The sequence below is a fragment of the Schistocerca nitens genome, chromosome 12, assembly GCF_023898315.1.
Source record: "Schistocerca nitens isolate TAMUIC-IGC-003100 chromosome 12, iqSchNite1.1, whole genome shotgun sequence".
Classification (NCBI taxonomy): Eukaryota; Metazoa; Arthropoda; class Insecta; order Orthoptera; family Acrididae; genus Schistocerca; species Schistocerca nitens.
In genome coordinates this window covers 158,445,096-158,462,108 of record NC_064625.1, presented here as the reverse complement: position 1 = coordinate 158,462,108, position 17,013 = coordinate 158,445,096, and positions in this window count along the sequence as shown.

Below are 17,013 nucleotides of genomic sequence, written 5' to 3'. Positions count from 1 at the left end.
GCGGGAGCTCCTCGGGATTGCCAATGAAATTCGCCTTTTGACGAGGCATTTGGCTACTCTAAGAGAGTCATAGTTACTCCTGCCAGTTGCTCCCCGTTTTACCACAGTCACATCTACAAGCTTACTCTGGCCGTTCACCAGAAGCGATACGCCATTATTTGTTGACCTTAAGGCTTTCACAGTACTCCTTCCGGGAGCTCTTCGAGAATGCCGATGTTTTTCGCCTGTTGACGAGGCATTTTTCTACCTTAAGAGAGTCATTGTTACACCTGCCAAATGCTCGCCGTTAGCCACAGCCACATTTTCAAGCTTCCTCTGGCCCAGTTCACCTGAAGCGGTACACCATTATTTGTCGGCTTTGAGACCTTCACTGTACTCCTGCCGCGAGCACCTCGAGTTTGCACCTTGCACCCAGATTTATCACTGTCACATCCTCAAGCTTTCTCCGGCCAGTTCACCACAAGCGATACGCCATTATCGGTCGACATAAAGTGTTTCACAGTACTACTGCTGGCAGCTCCTCGGATTGCAGATGTATTTCGCATGTTGACGAGGCATTTGGCCACCTTAAGAGAGTCATAGTTACTCCTGCCACTTGCTCCCCGTTCTACCACAGTCACATATACAAGCTTATTCTGGCGTTCACCAGAAGCGATACGCCATTATTTGTTGACCTTAAGACTTTCACAGTACTCCTTGCGGGAGCTCCTCGGGATTGCCAATGTAATTCGCCTTTTGACGAGGCATTTGGCTACCCTAAGAGAGTCATAGTTACTCCTGCCAGTTGCTCCCCGTTTTACCACAGTCACATCTACAAGCTTACTCTGGCCGTTCACCAGAAGCGATACGCCATTATTTGTTGACCTTAAGACTTTCACAGTACTCCTTCCGGGAGCTCATCGAGAATGCCGATGTTTTTCGCATGTTGACGAGGCATTTTTCTACCTTAAGAGAATCATTGTTACACCTGCCAATTGCTCGCCGTTAACCACAGCCACATTTTCAAGCTTCCTCTGGCCCAGTTCACCTGAAGCGGTACACCATTATTTGTCGGCTTTGAGACCTTCACTGTACCCTGCCGGGAGCACCTCGAGTTTGCCGATGTATTTCGCCTATTGACGAGGCATTTGGCTACCTTGAGAGAGTCATAGTTACTCCTACCACTTGCACCCAGATTTATCACTGTCACATCCTCAAGCTTTCTCCGGCCAGTTCACCACAAGCGATACGCCATTATCTGTCGACATAAAGTGTTTCACAGTACTACTGCTGGCAGCTCCTCGGTTTGCAGATGTATTTCGCGTGTTGACGAGGCATTTGGCTACCTTAAGAGAGTCATAGTTACTCCTGCCACTTGCTCCCCGTTCTACCACAGTCACATCTACAAGCTTACTCTGGCCAGTTCACCAGAAGCGATACGCCATTATTTGTTGACCTTAAGACTTTCACAGTACTCCTTGCGGGAGCTCCTCGGGATTGCCAATGTAATTCGCCTTTTGACGAGGCATTTGGCTACTCTAAGAGAGTCATAGTTACTCCTGCCAGTTGCTCCCCGTTTTACCACAGTCACATCTACAAGCTTACTCTGGCCGTTCACCAGAAGCGATACGCCATTATTTGTTGACCTTAAGACTTTCACAGTACTCCTTCCGGGAGCTCATCGAGAATGCCGATGTTTTTCGCCTGTTGACGAGGCATTTTTCTACCTTAAGAGAGTCATTGTTACACCTGCCAAATGCTCGCCGTTAGCCACAGCCACATTTTCAAGCTTCCTCTGGCCCAGTTCACCTGAAGCGGTACACCATTATTTGTCGGCTTTGAGACCTTCACTGTACTCCTGCCGCGAGCACCTCGAGTTTGCACCTTGCACCCAGATTTATCACTGTCACATCCTCAAGCTTTCTCCGGCCAGTTCACCACAAGCGATACGCCATTATCGGTCGACATAAAGTGTTTCACAGTACTACTGCTGGCAGCTCCTCGGATTGCAGATGTATTTCGCATGTTGACGAGGCATTTGGCCACCTTAAGAGAGTCATAGTTACTCCTGCCACTTGCTCCCCGTTCTACCACAGTCACATATACAAGCTTATTCTGGCGTTCACCAGAAGCGATACGCCATTATTTGTTGACCTTAAGACTTTCACAGTACTCCTTGCGGGAGCTCCTCGGGATTGCCAATGTAATTCGCCTTTTGACGAGGCATTTGGCTACCCTAAGAGAGTCATAGTTACTCCTGCCAGTTGCTCCCCGTTTTACCACAGTCACATCTACAAGCTTACTCTGGCCGTTCACCAGAAGCGATACGCCATTATTTGTTGACCTTAAGACTTTCACAGTACTCCTTCCGGGAGCTCATCGAGAATGCCGATGTTTTTCGCATGTTGACGAGGCATTTTTCTACCTTAAGAGAATCATTGTTACACCTGCCAATTGCTCGCCGTTAACCACAGCCACATTTTCAAGCTTCCTCTGGCCCAGTTCACCTGAAGCGGTACACCATTATTTGTCGGCTTTGAGACCTTCACTGTACCCTGCCGGGAGCACCTCGAGTTTGCCGATGTATTTCGCCTATTGACGAGGCATTTGGCTACCTTGAGAGAGTCATAGTTACTCCTACCACTTGCACCCAGATTTATCACTGTCACATCCTCAAGCTTTCTCCGGCCAGTTCACCACAAGCGATACGCCATTATCTGTCGACATAAAGTGTTTCACAGTACTACTGCTGGCAGCTCCTCGGTTTGCAGATGTATTTCGCGTGTTGACGAGGCATTTGGCTACCTTAAGAGAGTCATAGTTACTCCTGCCACTTGCTCCCCGTTCTACCACAGTCACATCTACAAGCTTACTCTGGCCAGTTCACCAGAAGCGATACGCCATTATTTGTTGACCTTAAGACTTTCACAGTACTCCTTGCGGGAGCTCCTCGGGATTGCCAATGTAATTCGCCTTTTGACGAGGCATTTGGCTACTCTAAGAGAGTCATAGTTACTCCTGCCAGTTGCTCCCCGTTTTACCACAGTCACATCTACAAGCTTACTCTGGCCGTTCACCAGAAGCGATACGCCATTATTTGTTGACCTTAAGACTTTCACAGTACTCCTTCCGGGAGCTCATCGAGAATGCCGATGTTTTTCGCCTGTTGACGAGGCATTTTTCTACCTTAAGAGAGTCATTGTTACACCTGCCAAATGCTCGCCGTTAGCCACAGCCACATTTTCAAGCTTCCTCTGGCCCAGTTCACCTGAAGCGGTACACCATTATTTGTCGGCTTTGAGACCTTCACTGTACTCCTGCCGGGAGCACCTCGAGTTTTCCGATGTATTTCGCCTATTGACGAGGCATTTGGTTACCTTAGGAGAGTCATAGTTACTCCTACCACTTGCACCCAGATTTATCACTGTCACATCCTCAAGCTTTCTCCGGCCAGTTCACCACAAGCGATACGCCATTATCTGTCGACATAAAGTGTTTCACAGTACTACTGCTGGCAGCTCCTCGGTTTGCAGATGTATTTCGCGTGTTGACGAGGCATTTGGCTACCTTAAGAGAGTCATAGTTACTCCTGCCACTTGCTCCCCGTTCTACCACAGTCACATCTACAAGCTTACTCTGGCCAGTTCACCAGAAGCGATACGCCATTATTTGTTGACCTTAAGACTTTCACAGTACTCCTTGCGGGAGCTCCTCGGGATTGCCAATGTAATTCGCCTTTTGACGAGGCATTTGGCTACCCTAAGAGAGTCATAGTTACTCCTGCCAGTTGCTCCCCGTTTTACCACAGTCACATCTACAAGCTTACTCTGGCCGTTCACCAGAAGCGATACGCCATTATTTGTTGACCTTAAGACTTTCACAGTACTCCTTCCGGGAGCTCATCGAGAATGCCGATGTTTTTCGCATGTTGACGAGGCATTTTTCTACCTTAAGAGAATCATTGTTACACCTGCCAATTGCTCGCCGTTAACCACAGCCACATTTTCAAGCTTCCTCTGGCCCAGTTCACCTGAAGCGGTACACCATTATTTGTCGGCTTTGAGACCTTCACTGTACTCCTGCCGGGAGCACCTCGAGTTTGCCGATGTATTTCGCCTATTGACGAGGCATTTGGCTACCTTGAGAGAGTCATAGTTACTCCTACCACTTGCACCCAGATTTATCACTGTCACATCCTCAAGCTTTCTCCGGCCAGTTCACCACAAGCGATACGCCATTATCTGTCGACATAAAGTGTTTCACAGTACTACTGCTGGCAGCTCCTCGGTTTGCAGATGTATTTCGCGTGTTGACGAGGCATTTGGCTACCTTAAGAGAGTCATAGTTACTCCTGCCACTTGCTCCCCGTTCTACCACAGTCACATCTACAAGCTTACTCTGGCCAGTTCACCAGAAGCGATACGCCATTATTTGTTGACCTTAAGACTTTCACAGTACTCCTTGCGGGAGCTCCTCGGGATTGCCAATGTAATTCGCCTTTTGACGAGGCATTTGGCTACCCTAAGAGAGTCATAGTTACTCCTGCCAGTTGCTCCCCGTTTTACCACAGTCACATCTACAAGCTTACTCTGGCCGTTCACCAGAAGCGATACGCCATTATTTGTTGACCTTAAGACTTTCACAGTACTCCTTCCGGGAGCTCATCGAGAATGCCGATGTTTTTCGCATGTTGACGAGGCATTTTTCTACCTTAAGAGAATCATTGTTACACCTGCCAATTGCTCGCCGTTAACCACAGCCACATTTTCAAGCTTCCTCTGGCCCAGTTCACCTGAAGCGGTACACCATTATTTGTCGGCTTTGAGACCTTCACTGTACCCTGCCGGGAGCACCTCGAGTTTGCCGATGTATTTCGCCTATTGACGAGGCATTTGGCTACCTTGAGAGAGTCATAGTTACTCCTACCACTTGCACCCAGATTTATCACTGTCACATCCTCAAGCTTTCTCCGGCCAGTTCACCACAAGCGATACGCCATTATCTGTCGACATAAAGTGTTTCACAGTACTACTGCTGGCAGCTCCTCGGTTTGCAGATGTATTTCGCGTGTTGACGAGGCATTTGGCTACCTTAAGAGAGTCATAGTTACTCCTGCCACTTGCTCCCCGTTCTACCACAGTCACATCTACAAGCTTACTCTGGCCAGTTCACCAGAAGCGATACGCCATTATTTGTTGACCTTAAGACTTTCACAGTACTCCTTGCGGGAGCTCCTCGGGATTGCCAATGTAATTCGCCTTTTGACGAGGCATTTGGCTACTCTAAGAGAGTCATAGTTACTCCTGCCAGTTGCTCCCCGTTTTACCACAGTCACATCTACAAGCTTACTCTGGCCGTTCACCAGAAGCGATACGCCATTATTTGTTGACCTTAAGACTTTCACAGTACTCCTTCCGGGAGCTCATCGAGAATGCCGATGTTTTTCGCCTGTTGACGAGGCATTTTTCTACCTTAAGAGAGTCATTGTTACACCTGCCAAATGCTCGCCGTTAGCCACAGCCACATTTTCAAGCTTCCTCTGGCCCAGTTCACCTGAAGCGGTACACCATTATTTGTCGGCTTTGAGACCTTCACTGTACTCCTGCCGCGAGCACCTCGAGTTTGCACCTTGCACCCAGATTTATCACTGTCACATCCTCAAGCTTTCTCCGGCCAGTTCACCACAAGCGATACGCCATTATCGGTCGACATAAAGTGTTTCACAGTACTACTGCTGGCAGCTCCTCGGATTGCAGATGTATTTCGCATGTTGACGAGGCATTTGGCCACCTTAAGAGAGTCATAGTTACTCCTGCCACTTGCTCCCCGTTCTACCACAGTCACATATACAAGCTTATTCTGGCGTTCACCAGAAGCGATACGCCATTATTTGTTGACCTTAAGACTTTCACAGTACTCCTTGCGGGAGCTCCTCGGGATTGCCAATGTAATTCGCCTTTTGACGAGGCATTTGGCTACCCTAAGAGAGTCATAGTTACTCCTGCCAGTTGCTCCCCGTTTTACCACAGTCACATCTACAAGCTTACTCTGGCCGTTCACCAGAAGCGATACGCCATTATTTGTTGACCTTAAGACTTTCACAGTACTCCTTCCGGGAGCTCATCGAGAATGCCGATGTTTTTCGCATGTTGACGAGGCATTTTTCTACCTTAAGAGAATCATTGTTACACCTGCCAATTGCTCGCCGTTAACCACAGCCACATTTTCAAGCTTCCTCTGGCCCAGTTCACCTGAAGCGGTACACCATTATTTGTCGGCTTTGAGACCTTCACTGTACCCTGCCGGGAGCACCTCGAGTTTGCCGATGTATTTCGCCTATTGACGAGGCATTTGGCTACCTTGAGAGAGTCATAGTTACTCCTACCACTTGCACCCAGATTTATCACTGTCACATCCTCAAGCTTTCTCCGGCCAGTTCACCACAAGCGATACGCCATTATCTGTCGACATAAAGTGTTTCACAGTACTACTGCTGGCAGCTCCTCGGTTTGCAGATGTATTTCGCGTGTTGACGAGGCATTTGGCTACCTTAAGAGAGTCATAGTTACTCCTGCCACTTGCTCCCCGTTCTACCACAGTCACATCTACAAGCTTACTCTGGCCAGTTCACCAGAAGCGATACGCCATTATTTGTTGACCTTAAGACTTTCACAGTACTCCTTGCGGGAGCTCCTCGGGATTGCCAATGTAATTCGCCTTTTGACGAGGCATTTGGCTACTCTAAGAGAGTCATAGTTACTCCTGCCAGTTGCTCCCCGTTTTACCACAGTCACATCTACAAGCTTACTCTGGCCGTTCACCAGAAGCGATACGCCATTATTTGTTGACCTTAAGACTTTCACAGTACTCCTTCCGGGAGCTCATCGAGAATGCCGATGTTTTTCGCCTGTTGACGAGGCATTTTTCTACCTTAAGAGAGTCATTGTTACACCTGCCAAATGCTCGCCGTTAGCCACAGCCACATTTTCAAGCTTCCTCTGGCCCAGTTCACCTGAAGCGGTACACCATTATTTGTCGGCTTTGAGACCTTCACTGTACTCCTGCCGGGAGCACCTCGAGTTTTCCGATGTATTTCGCCTATTGACGAGGCATTTGGTTACCTTAGGAGAGTCATAGTTACTCCTACCACTTGCACCCAGATTTATCACTGTCACATCCTCAAGCTTTCTCCGGCCAGTTCACCACAAGCGATACGCCATTATCTGTCGACATAAAGTGTTTCACAGTACTACTGCTGGCAGCTCCTCGGTTTGCAGATGTATTTCGCGTGTTGACGAGGCATTTGGCTCCCTTAAGAGAGTCATAGTTACTCCTGCCACTTGCTCCCCGTTCTACCACAGTCACATCTACAAGCTTACTCTGGCCAGTTCACCAGAAGCGATACGCCATTATTTGTTGACCTTAAGACTTTCACAGTACTCCTTGCGGGAGCTCCTCGGGATTGCCAATGTAATTCGCCTTTTGACGAGGCATTTGGCTACCCTAAGAGAGTCATAGTTACTCCTGCCAGTTGCTCCCCGTTTTACCACAGTCACATCTACAAGCTTACTCTGGCCGTTCACCAGAAGCGATACGCCATTATTTGTTGACCTTAAGACTTTCACAGTACTCCTTCCGGGAGCTCATCGAGAATGCCGATGTTTTTCGCATGTTGACGAGGCATTTTTCTACCTTAAGAGAATCATTGTTACACCTGCCAATTGCTCGCCGTTAACCACAGCCACATTTTCAAGCTTCCTCTGGCCCAGTTCACCTGAAGCGGTACACCATTATTTGTCGGCTTTGAGACCTTCACTGTACTCCTGCCGGGAGCACCTCGAGTTTGCCGATGTATTTCGCCTATTGACGAGGCATTTGGCTACCTTGAGAGAGTCATAGTTACTCCTACCACTTGCACCCAGATTTATCACTGTCACATCCTCAAGCTTTCTCCGGCCAGTTCACCACAAGCGATACGCCATTATCTGTCGACATAAAGTGTTTCACAGTACTACTGCTGGCAGCTCCTCGGTTTGCAGATGTATTTCGCGTGTTGACGAGGCATTTGGCTACCTTAAGAGAGTCATAGTTACTCCTGCCACTTGCTCCCCGTTCTACCACAGTCACATCTACAAGCTTACTCTGGCCAGTTCACCAGAAGCGATACGCCATTATTTGTTGACCTTAAGACTTTCACAGTACTCCTTGCGGGAGCTCCTCGGGATTGCCAATGTAATTCGCCTTTTGACGAGGCATTTGGCTACTCTAAGAGAGTCATAGTTACTCCTGCCAGTTGCTCCCCGTTTTACCACAGTCACATCTACAAGCTTACTCTGGCCGTTCACCAGAAGCGATACGCCATTATTTGTTGACCTTAAGACTTTCACAGTACTCCTTCCGGGAGCTCATCGAGAATGCCGATGTTTTTCGCCTGTTGACGAGGCATTTTTCTACCTTAAGAGAGTCATTGTTACACCTGCCAAATGCTCGCCGTTAGCCACAGCCACATTTTCAAGCTTCCTCTGGCCCAGTTCACCTGAAGCGGTACACCATTATTTGTCGGCTTTGAGACCTTCACTGTACTCCTGCCGGGAGCACCTCGAGTTTTCCGATGTATTTCGCCTATTGACGAGGCATTTGGTTACCTTAGGAGAGTCATAGTTACTCCTACCACTTGCACCCAGATTTATCACTGTCACATCCTCAAGCTTTCTCCGGCCAGTTCACCACAAGCGATACGCCATTATCTGTCGACATAAAGTGTTTCACAGTACTACTGCTGGCAGCTCCTCGGTTTGCAGATGTATTTCGCGTGTTGACGAGGCATTTGGCTACCTTAAGAGAGTCATAGTTACTCCTGCCACTTGCTCCCCGTTCTACCACAGTCACATCTACAAGCTTACTCTGGCCAGTTCACCAGAAGCGATACGCCATTATTTGTTGACCTTAAGACTTTCACAGTACTCCTTGCGGGAGCTCCTCGGGATTGCCAATGAAATTCGCCTTTTGACGAGGCATTTGGCTACTCTAAGAGAGTCATAGTTACTCCTGCCAGTTGCTCCCCGTTTTACCACAGTCACATCTACAAGCTTACTCTGGCCGTTCACCAGAAGCGATACGCCATTATTTGTTGACCTTAAGACTTTCACAGTACTCCTTCCGGGAGCTCATCGAGAATGCCGATGTTTTTCGCCTGTTGACGAGGCATTTTTCTACCTTAAGAGAGTCATTGTTACACCTGCCAAATGCTCGCCGTTAGCCACAGCCACATTTTCAAGCTTCCTCTGGCCCAGTTCACCTGAAGCGGTACACCATTATTTGTCGGCTTTGAGACCTTCACTGTACTCCTGCCGCGAGCACCTCGAGTTTGCACCTTGCACCCAGATTTATCACTGTCACATCCTCAAGCTTTCTCCGGCCAGTTCACCACAAGCGATACGCCATTATCGGTCGACATAAAGTGTTTCACAGTACTACTGCTGGCAGCTCCTCGGATTGCAGATGTATTTCGCATGTTGACGAGGCATTTGGCCACCTTAAGAGAGTCATAGTTACTCCTGCCACTTGCTCCCCGTTCTACCACAGTCACATATACAAGCTTATTCTGGCGTTCACCTGAAGCGATACGCCATTATTTGTTGACCTTAAGACTTTCACAGTACTCCTTGCGGGAGCTCCTCGGGATTGCCAATGTAATTCGCCTTTTGACGAGGCATTTGGCTACCCTAAGAGAGTCATAGTTACTCCTGCCAGTTGCTCCCCGTTTTACCACAGTCACATCTACAAGCTTACTCTGGCCGTTCACCAGAAGCGATACGCCATTATTTGTTGACCTTAAGACTTTCACAGTACTCCTTCCGGGAGCTCATCGAGAATGCCGATGTTTTTCGCATGTTGACGAGGCATTTTTCTACCTTAAGAGAATCATTGTTACACCTGCCAATTGCTCGCCGTTAACCACAGCCACATTTTCAAGCTTCCTCTGGCCCAGTTCACCTGAAGCGGTACACCATTATTTGTCGGCTTTGAGACCTTCACTGTACTCCTGCCGGGAGCACCTCGAGTTTGCCGATGTATTTCGCCTATTGACGAGGCATTTGGCTACCTTGAGAGAGTCATAGTTACTCCTACCACTTGCACCCAGATTTATCACTGTCACATCCTCAAGCTTTCTCCGGCCAGTTCACCACAAGCGATACGCCATTATCTGTCGACATAAAGTGTTTCACAGTACTACTGCTGGCAGCTCCTCGGTTTGCAGATGTATTTCGCGTGTTGACGAGGCATTTGGCTACCTTAAGAGAGTCATAGTTACTCCTGCCACTTGCTCCCCGTTCTACCACAGTCACATCTACAAGCTTACTCTGGCCAGTTCACCAGAAGCGATACGCCATTATTTGTTGACCTTAAGACTTTCACAGTACTCCTTGCGGGAGCTCCTCGGGATTGCCAATGTAATTCGCCTTTTGACGAGGCATTTGGCTACTCTAAGAGAGTCATAGTTACTCCTGCCAGTTGCTCCCCGTTTTACCACAGTCACATCTACAAGCTTACTCTGGCCGTTCACCAGAAGCGATACGCCATTATTTGTTGACCTTAAGACTTTCACAGTACTCCTTCCGGGAGCTCATCGAGAATGCCGATGTTTTTCGGCTGTTGACGAGGCATTTTTCTACCTTAAGAGAGTCATTGTTACACCTGCCAAATGCTCGCCGTTAGCCACAGCCACATTTTCAAGCTTCCTCTGGCCCAGTTCACCTGAAGCGGTACACCATTATTTGTCGGCTTTGAGACCCTCACTGTACTCCTGCCGCGAGCACCTCGAGTTTGCACCTTGCACCCAGATTTATCACTGTCACATCCTCAAGCTTTCTCCGGCCAGTTCACCACAAGCGATACGCCATTATCGGTCGACATAAAGTGTTTCACAGTACTACTGCTGGCAGCTCCTCGGATTGCAGATGTATTTCGCATGTTGACGAGGCATTTGGCCACCTTAAGAGAGTCATAGTTACTCCTGCCACTTGCTCCCCGTTCTACCACAGTCACATATACAAGCTTATTCTGGCGTTCACCAGAAGCGATACGCCATTATTTGTTGACCTTAAGACTTTCACAGTACTCCTTGCGGGAGCTCCTCGGGATTGCCAATGTAATTCGCCTTTTGACGAGGCATTTGGCTACCCTAAGAGAGTCATAGTTACTCCTGCCAGTTGCTCCCCGTTTTACCACAGTCACATCTACAAGCTTACTCTGGCCGTTCACCAGAAGCGATACGCCATTATTTGTTGACCTTAAGACTTTCACAGTACTCCTTGCGGGAGCTCCTCGGGATTGCCAATGAAATTCGCCTTTTGACGAGGCATTTGGCTACTCTAAGAGAGTCATAGTTACTCCTGCCAGTTGCTCCCCGTTTTACCACAGTCACATCTACAAGCTTACTCTGGCCGTTCACCAGAAGCGATACGCCATTATTTGTTGACCTTAAGACTTTCACAGTACTCCTTCCGGGAGCTCATCGAGAATGCCGATGTTTTTCGCCTGTTGACGAGGCATTTTTCTACCTTAAGAGAGTCATTGTTACACCTGCCAAATGCTCGCCGTTAGCCACAGCCACATTTTCAAGCTTCCTCTGGCCCAGTTCACCTGAAGCGGTACACCATTATTTGTCGGCTTTGAGACCTTCACTGTACTCCTGCCGCGAGCATCTCGAGTTTGCACCTTGCACCCAGATTTATCACTGTCACATCCTCAAGCTTTCTCCGGCCAGTTCAACACAAGCGATACGCCATTATCTGTCGACATAAAGTGTTTCACAGTACTACTGCTGGCAGCTCCTCGGTCTGCAGATGTATTTCGCATGTTGACGAGGCATTTGGCCACCTTAAGAGAGTCATAGTTACTCCTGCCACTTGCTCCCCGTTCTACCACAGTCACATCTACAAGCTTACTCTGGCCAGTTCACCAGAAGCGATACGCCATTATTTGTTGACCTTAAGACTTTCACAGTACTCCTTGCGGGAGCTCCTCGGGATTGCCAATGTAATTCGCCTTTTGACGAGGCATTTGGCTACCCTAAGAGAGTCATAGTTACTCCTGCCAGTTGCTCCCCGTTTTACCACAGTCACATCTACAAGCTTACTCTGGCCGTTCACCAGAAGCGATACGCCATTATTTGTTGACCTTAAGACTTTCACAGTACTCCTTCTGGGAGCTCATCGAGAATGCCGATGTTTTTCGCCTGTTGACGAGGCATTTTTCTACCTTAAGAGAGTCATTGTTACACCTGCCAAATGCTCGCCGTTAGCCACAGCCACATTTTCAAGCTTCCTCTGGCCCAGTTCACCTCAAGCGGTACACCATTATTTGTCGGCTTTGAGACCTTCACTGTACTCCTGCCGGGAGCACCTCGAGTTTGCCGATGTATTTCGCCTATTGACGAGGCATTTGGCTACCTTAAGAGAGTCATAGTTACTCCTACCACTTGCACCCAGATTTATCACTGTCACATCCTCAAGCTTTCTCCGGCCAGTTCACCACAAGCGATACGCCATTATCTGTCGACATAAAGTGTTTCACAGTACTACTGCTGGCAGCTCCTCGGTTTGCAGATGTATTTCGCGTGTTGACGAGGCATTTGGCTACCTTAAGAGAGTCATAGTTACTCCTGCCACTTGCTCCCCGTTCTACCACAGTCACATCTACAAGCTTACTCTGGCCAGTTCACCAGAAGCGATACGCCATTATTTGTTGACCTTAAGACTTTCACAGTACTCCTTGCGGGAGCTCCTCGGGATTGCCAATGAAATTCGCCTTTTGACGAGGCATTTGGCTACTCTAAGAGAGTCATAGTTACTCCTGCCAGTTGCTCCCCGTTTTACCACAGTCACATCTACAAGCTTACTCTGGCCGTTCACCAGAAGCGATACGCCATTATTTGTTGACCTTAAGACTTTCACAGTACTCCTTCCGGGAGCTCATCGAGAATGCCGATGTTTTTCGCCTGTTGACGAGGCATTTTCTACCTTAAGAGAGTCATTGTTACACCTGCCAAATGCTCGCCGTTAGCCACAGCCACATTTTCAAGCTTCCTCTGGCCCAGTTCACCTGAAGCGGTACACCATTATTTGTCGGCTTTGAGACCTTCACTGTACTCCTGCCGGGAGCACCTCGAGTTTGCCGATGTATTTCGCCTATTGACGAGGCATTTGGCTACCTTAAGAGAGTCATAGTTACTCCTACCACTTGCACCCAGATTTATCACTGTCACATCCTCAAGCTTTCTCCGGCCAGTTCACCACAAGCGATACGCCATTATCTGTCGACATAAAGTGTTTCACAGTACTACTGCTGGCAGCTCCTCGGTTTGCAGATGTATTTCGCGTGTTGACGAGGCATTTGGCTACCTTAAGAGAGTCATAGTTACTCCTGCCACTTGCTCCCCGTTCTACCACAGTCACATCTACAAGCTTACTCTGGCCAGTTCACCAGAAGCGATACGCCATTATTTGTTGACCTTAAGACTTTCACAGTACTCCTTGCGGGAGCTCCTCGGGATTGCCAATGAAATTCGCCTTTTGACGAGGCATTTGGCTACTCTAAGAGAGTCATAGTTACTCCTGCCAGTTGCTCCCCGTTTTACCACAGTCACATCTACAAGCTTACTCTGGCCGTTCACCAGAAGCGATACGCCATTATTTGTTGACCTTAAGACTTTCACAGTACTCCTTCCGGGAGCTCATCGAGAATGCCGATGTTTTTCGCCTGTTGACGAGGCATTTTTCTACCTTAAGAGAGTCATTGTTACACCTGCCAAATGCTCGCCGTTAGCCACAGCCACATTTTCAAGCTTCCTCTGGCCCAGTTCACCTGAAGCGGTACACCATTATTTGTCAGCTTTGAGACCTTCACTGTACTCCTGCCGGGAGCACCTCGAGTTTGCACCTTGCACCCAGATTTATCACTGTCACATCCTCAAGCTTTCTCCGGCCAGTTCACCACAAGCGATACGCCATTATCTGTCGACATAAAGTGTTTCACAGTACTACTGCTGGCAGCTCCTCGGTTTGCAGATGTATTTCGCATGTTGACGAGGCATTTGGCCACCTTAAGAGAGTCATAGTTACTCCTGCCACTTGCTCCCCGTTCTACCACAGTCACATCTACAAGCTTACTCTGGCCAGTTCACCAGAAGCGATACGCCATTATTTGTTGACCTTAAGACTTTCACAGTACTCCTTGCGGGAGCTCCTCGGGATTGCCAATGTAATTCGCCTTTTGACGAGGCATTTGGCTACCCTAAGAGAGTCATAGTTACTCCTGCCAGTTGCTCCCCGTTTTACCACAGTCACATCTACAAGCTTACTCTGGCCGTTCACCAGAAGCGATACGCCATTATTTGTTGACCTTAAGACTTTCACAGTACTCCTTCCGGGAGCTCATCGAGAATGCCGATGTTTTTCGCCTGTTGACGAGGCATTTTTCTACCTTAAGAGAGTCATCGTTACACCTGCCAAATGCTCGCCGTTAACCACAGCCACATATTCAAGCTTCCTCTGGCCCAGTTCACCTGAAGCGGTACACCATTATTTGTCAGCTTTGAGACCATCACTGTACTCCTGCCGGGAGCAACTCGAGTTTGCCGATGTATTTCGCCTATTGACGAGGCATTTGGCTACCTTAAGAGAGTCATAGTTACTCCTACCACTTGCACCCAGATTTATCACTGTCACATCCTCAAGCTTTCTCCGGCCAGTTCACCACAAGCGATACGCCATTATCTGTCGACATAAAGTGTTTCACAGTACTACTGCTGGCAGCTCCTCGGTTTGCAGATGTATTTCGCGTGTTGACGAGGCATTTGGCTACCTTAAGAGAGTCATAGTTACTCCTGCCACTTGCTCCCCGTTCTACCACAGTTACATCTACAAGCTTACTCTGGCCAGTTCACCAGAAGCGATACGCCATTATTTGTTGACCTTAAGACTTTCACAGTGCTCCTTGCGGGAGCTCCTCGGGATTGCCAATGAAATTCGCCTTTTGACGAGGCATTTGGCTACTCTAAGAGAGTCATAGTTACTCCTGCCAGTTGCTCCCCGTTTTACCACAGTCACATCTACAAGCTTACTCTGGCCGTTCACCAGAAGCGATACGCCATTATTTGTTGACCTTAAGACTTTCACAGTACTCCTTCCGGGAGCTCATCGAGAATGCCGATGTTTTTCGCCTGTTGACGAGGCATTTTTCTACCTTAAGAGAGTCATTGTTACACCTGCCAAATGCTCACCGTTAGCCACAGCCACATATTCAAGCTTCCTCTGGCCCAGTTCACCTGAAGCGGTACACCATTATTTGTCGGCTTTGAGACCTTCACTGTACTCCTGCCGGGAGCACCTCGAGTTTGCACCTTGCACCCAGATTTATCACTGTCACATCCTCAAGCTTTCTCCGCCCAGTTCACCACAAGCGATACGCCATTATCTGTCGACATAAAGTGTTTCACAGTACTACTGCTGGCAGCTCCTCGGTTTGCAGATGTATTTCGCATGTTGACGAGGCATTTGGCCACCTTAAGAGAGTCATAGTTACTCCTGCCACTTGCTCCCCGTTCTACCACAGTCACATCTACAAGCTTACTCTGGCCAGTTCACCAGAAGCGATACGCCATTATTTGTTGACCTTAAGACTTTCACAGTACTCCTTGCGGGAGCTCCTCGGGATTGCCAATGTAATTCGCCTTTTGACGAGGCATTTGGCTACCCTAAGAGAGTCATAGTTACTCCTGCCAGTTGCTCCCCGTTTTACCACAGTCACATCTACAAGCTTACTCTGGCCGTTCACCAGAAGCGATACGCCATTATTTGTTGACCTTAAGACTTTCACAGTACTCCTTCCGGGAGCTCATCGAGAATGCCGATGTTTTTCGCCTGTTGACGAGGCATTTTTCTACCTTAAGAGAGTCATCGTTACACCTGCAAAATGCTCGCCGTTAACCACAGGCACATTTTCAAGCTTCCTCTGGCCCAGTTCACCTGAAGCGGTACACCATTATTTGTCGGCTTTGAGACCTTCACTGTACTCCTGCCGGGAGCACCTCGAGTTTGCCGATGTATTTCGCCTATTGACGAGGCATTTGGCTACCTTAAGAGAGTCATAGTTACTCCTACCACTTGCACCCAGATTTATCACTGTCACATCCTCAAGCTTTCTCCGGCCAGTTCACCACAAGCGATACGCCATTATCTGTCGACATAAAGTGTTTCACAGTACTACTGCTGGCAGCTCCTCGGTTTGCAGATGTATTTCGCGTGTTGACGAGGCATTTGGCTACCTTAAGAGAGTCATAGTTACTCCTGCCACTTGCTCCCCGTTCTACCACAGTCACATCTACAAGCTTACTCTGGCCAGTTCACCAGAAGCGATACGCCATTATTTGTTGACCTTAAGACTTTCACAGTACTCCTTGCGGGAGCTCCTCGGGATTGCCAATGTAATTCGCCTTTTGACGAGGCATTTGGCTACTCTAAGAGAGTCATAGTTACTCCTGCCAGTTGCTCCCCGTTTTACCACAGTCACATCTACAAGCTTACTCTGGCCGTTCACCAGAAGCGATACGCCATTATTTGTTGACCTTAAGACTTTCACAGTACTCCTTCCGGGAGCTCATCGAGAATGCCGATGTTTCTCGCCTGTTGACGAGGCATTTTTCTACCTTAAGAGAGTCATTGTTACACCTGCCAAATGCTCGCCTTTAGCCACAGCCACATTTTCAAGCTTCCTCTGGCCCAGTTCACCTGAAGCGGTACACCATTATTTGTCGGCTTTGAGACCTTCACTGTACTCCTGCCGCGAGCACCTTGAGTTTGCACCTTGCACCCAGATTTATCACTGTCACATCCTCAAGCTTTCTCCGGCCAGTTCACCACAAGCGATACGCCATTATCTGTCGACATAAAGTGTTTCACAGTACTACTGCTGGCAGCTCCTCGGTTTGCAGATGTATTTCGCATGTTGACGAGGCATTTGGCCACCTTA